Source organism: Pseudoliparis swirei, chromosome 8 (genome assembly GCF_029220125.1).
Source record: "Pseudoliparis swirei isolate HS2019 ecotype Mariana Trench chromosome 8, NWPU_hadal_v1, whole genome shotgun sequence".
NCBI lineage: Eukaryota > Metazoa > Chordata > Actinopteri > Perciformes > Liparidae > Pseudoliparis > Pseudoliparis swirei.
In genome coordinates, this window is record NC_079395.1 from 467,259 (window position 1) to 471,517 (window position 4,259).

Consider the following 4,259-nt stretch of genomic DNA (forward strand, 5'->3'; position numbering starts at 1 on the left):
TGTTCTTTAGGTTTGGGTATAAACTGCTGTCCTGCTGCTGAGCTTTCTCTACCCTGCCGTCTCTTATCGATTTTGTTTTACGTTCCAGTTCCTCAAGGGCCCATTGTTTGACCTGCTTCTCTTCTTCCGCCTCTGTTATTCCTACTCTAGCCTTTTTACGGGTTGAAATTGTACTCAAACCCTTTTTTATCTGGTCATATCTGTCTTTTGCATCTTCTACATCCTTGTCTATGCTTTTCCTCATGCTTTCTCTTTCTTCCTCGTTGGGGAGAATTGTTTAGTCTTAACCATCCCTTTGTATCCAACTTCCTTCTACTCTTTTGAATACGTTGCTTACTTCTGCCCACTTCAGGCCTGCTCTGTCCTTCACTCGTTCTTTCAACCAATCTCGCACTGTCATCTCTCCTTTGGGTGGGCTCGTCATTATGTGTTGTTGTGCTCTTTTATATTTTATCTGAACTGCAAATGTCCGTTTCTGTTAATATTATATAAAAAAAATGTATTTATTAAAAACTATGTTTCAGACAGAAAGCTGATGGTCACACACTCTATCAGTTTATGGGGAAAAAACAAAACATTTGCACATCGCATAAACAGGTGTCAGTTTCTTAACAGCTCATGAGAAATCGATTACTCGTACATCCAACGGACGACTGTAATAATAACCACTATTTTTCCAAAAAACAGTAAACCCAAACTATCCTTTGAAACCGACTAAAATAAAATAAACCTCAGTTTTTAAGCGGTGATGAGAAATCAATTACTCGTACGCCTGACGGCATTACTGTAATAATAACCACTATTTTTCCCAAGAAAAAACAGTAAACCCAACACTATTCTCTAAAACTGTCAATCAAAACAGATAAACAAATAAAAACTCAGTACTAAAACAGTGATGGGAAATCAATTACTCGTACGCCGGACGGCATTACTGTAATAATAACCACTATTGTTTCTTAAAATCAATAGTAAACCCAACACTATATCTTATCTTCAAAAGGGATTCTTTGTCACTGTCCTCTCTCAACTTCTCTCGCTCAGAGAGCCTACAGGAGCGCGCGCGCAGCTAAGTGGGTAGGGGCAGGGCAGCTCCGTCTGTGACGGCGCGTGTGCTCCGCGCGGTGATCCGCTGCAGCCTCTTACAGCTGTTCTCTCCTTCTGTGTTTACGTTTCTGCTCTTGCCTTATTGCAGTGTTTAAGCTGAGTTTCCTCGTTGTTTCGCAGTAACCTCCTCAATCTCAAACTCGTAACTGCTCTTACACATAGTACACAATCGCCATATGGGTGTTCTTTACTCGGCAGCGTGCCTTTCAAAACAATAAATCCTTATTTGTCACTCGTGAAATTCAACAGACTAGAGCTTGCGTTGACACCGTGAGGTTTCGACTCTGCTTTGTTGATTCCACTTTGACAACATGTATTCACCACGGTATTCAACATTCATTCACAGTTTATGCATTACACATGTGTTTAATTTCTCGCGGCCCCGGTTTCTTTCAGGGTTCGACTCTCCAGCGTTATTCGCCGGCCTCACTTCTTTTAGAGGGCTTTAAACTACGCGACCGGTTCCTTTCGGGCCGACTCTCCAACGTTACCGCCGGCCTCACTTCTTTTAGAGGGCTTTAAACTTCGCGGCCCCGGTTTCTTTCAGGTTCGACTCTCCAGCGTTATTCGCGGCCTCTCTTCTGTTAGAGGGCTTTAAACTACGCGACCCGGTTCCTTTCGGGCCGACTCTCCAACGTTACCCGCCGGCCTCTCTTCTGTTAGAGGGCTTTAAACTTCTGTGACCCGGTTACTTTGGGCCGACTCTCCAACGTTACCGCCGGCCTCTCTTCTATTAGAGGACTTTAAACTACGCGCCCCGGTTTCTTTCAGGTTCGACTCTCCAGCGTTATTCTTGGCCTCACTTCTGTTAGAGGGCTTTAATGTCAAACTGTATCGTGATTTCCTTTTCGCTTTATTCTATTTATTTAAATCAAGTCAAAATTTCTGCAGTTTCAATACTCACTTCCAATACGCCTGATCAATTTTAGAGTATTCAATCTGACTGATTTGAAATAAACAGGTTCAGTCTTTACCTTTTGTTGACACGGCGTTCGATCAGTTTCTTGGAGTGGGCCTTGAAAGCAAGTGGTCCGTCTGGGGTCTCTCGTGCTCGTCCTTCTCAGGTCTCTGGACGGATTTCACAACCATCCTCTGCTACCATTTGTTGGTTTTGGACAGCATCACACCACCTGGACAGGACTCACTGGAAGAAAGAGCGGTGAACTTCTACGTTACATCTATTAGCGTTTTATTCAGAAATCAGGATACAGGTGGACAATCATTTGTGGACCCTTCTCCAGAGCTCTGACCGATGGCCTCGGCACTGGAGAAAAGACCCCGTCTCAGTGTGAGCCATTTTAAATAGCGAAAGGAACAGTTCTGATTGGACAGGAGCAAAGGGGCGGTGTCTTCTCATTGGTTCTTGTTGCCAGCTCCGCCTCTGCCGTCCTTCATTGGTTCTTCTCGTCTGCCAATGAGTGCACATGTTGTGAAAAGGTGGGGGAAGACAGGAAGGCGCCTTGTTTGGGGAATGGGGTCTGGGTCTTCTCCGAAGGCTGTCCAAACATAAGGGGGGGGGAGAAAGGCCTGTTCCCATGGTGTGTGTGTGTTGGGTCATAGGAAGGACATGTGTGTGTGTGTGTCAGGTCCGAGGTCAGTGGCTGGCCTCGAGTGTCTAAAAGGAGAATAATGGCCACATCTGGACCCTTCGTTATCTCTGAGAGTATAGAGAGCTCTTTGTATGTGATCCCCTCCGGAATGTGTGGATGCGGAGGAGGGGGTCTCACTGTTATCTTTCTTTAGATCAGCTCAGACGCCAGATTGCCCTGCCGAAGTATTCAACTCTTATTCAGTGTTTTTCCATCTTACACATAATATTTAGGCAAACAATACTAGGCTGTGCTAAGCTAGAATATATATTCTTTAACAATTGACAGGTGAAGAAAAGTCTGCTCAGAGACGATGATGGAAACAAAATAAGTTTAAGACTTAAAACACAGACTTTAACCAGATGTCCCTGAACTCACTTCTGTCTATTTGAGTTTACTGAACTCAGCAGTGGCTCCCAAAGAATTCAACCTAAGTCCAGCATAGAGAGGCTGAGTGAATGTGGTCTGGACTCTGTGGAGGAGAGTCATGGTGTCAGAGACGCTGTAGAAGGACAGAATACCTGCTCTGTGATCCAGGTACACTCTAATCTGGAGGACTGAGGACCAGAGGCAGAGTTTGGACATTGTTGTGGAAATGTAAAACTGTTGAGACAATGTAGCCCAAGATTTATTATTGTATCCAAACACACATTCATCCATGCTCCTGTTCTGATGATATTCTTGTATGAGACGCCTATACATAAACTCCTCCTCTTCTCCACTCCACCTCCCAGTAACAACGTCCAGTCAGACTCTCTCTACTCAGGACCTGACACCTTGCAGTGAACCTGTCTGAGTGACTAGAATAAGACTGACCTTCTCTCATAAATGTTGCTTTTCTGTTCCCCTCAGATAATAACAGACGTGTGTTTACTGTGTTTGGATCCAGAGTGATGTCACATGAATACCTTAAGAATCCAGCTCTGGTCTCGGGCTCTGCTTGTGAAGGAGACAGTAAATCGTCCACTTCAGTCACTGCCAGTGAGACGTTTGTCCACTTGTCCCCAGGTCCTGTAGTTTATCTCGACTTCTGACACAGCCGCCGTCCACGTCCTCAAAGTGTCTGACAGTGAGGGGTAGTGGAGTAGAAACTGCTTGAGATCCTCTGTGTGTGACAGCAGCTTCAGCTCAGCCTCGTTCCTCTTCAGCTCAGTGATCTCCTGCTCCAGCTTCTCCTGAAGCTCTTGGACTCGACTCACTTCAGTTCTCTGCCGGGATCTGACCTGCTGCTTCACGTCAGAGCTTCTGTTCTCCATGGCGGGATCAGCTCAGTGAAGATCTTCTCACTGTCCTCCATTGTTTTATCAGCAGAGAGGTTGAGGGCCTCCACCTCCTGATGGAGCAGCTTCAGGTCTTTCGGTCCTGGATTCTCTGCTGGATGTTGAGTCGACTCCTCCAGCTCTCTCTGCCTCTCGTCCTTTCTGCTGCAGCTGAGACTGTGTCGTGGCCTTTATGTTCATCCATTAAGCAGAGGTAGCAGATACACTTTGATGATCAATCGGCAGAAGATCTTCATCACCTGCGTCATGGCGAGGCAGATGTTCTCCTGGAGCTGGTTGGAGGCTC

The 4,259-nt window shown here is 45.7% G+C and overlaps 1 long non-coding RNA gene across 1 annotated transcript; it reads right to left on the minus strand.

Moving 5' to 3' along the window:
• Nucleotides 1-542: 542 nt before the first annotated feature.
• On the minus strand, nucleotides 543-1,051 carry LOC130198277 (uncharacterized). Its single transcript, XR_008832613.1, has 2 exons — nucleotides 833-1,051; nucleotides 543-697 (listed from the first exon to the last, which is right to left on the minus strand). It is a non-coding gene; the product is annotated as an uncharacterized LOC130198277 (long non-coding RNA).
• Between the last annotated feature and the right edge of the window lie 3,208 nt (nucleotides 1,052-4,259).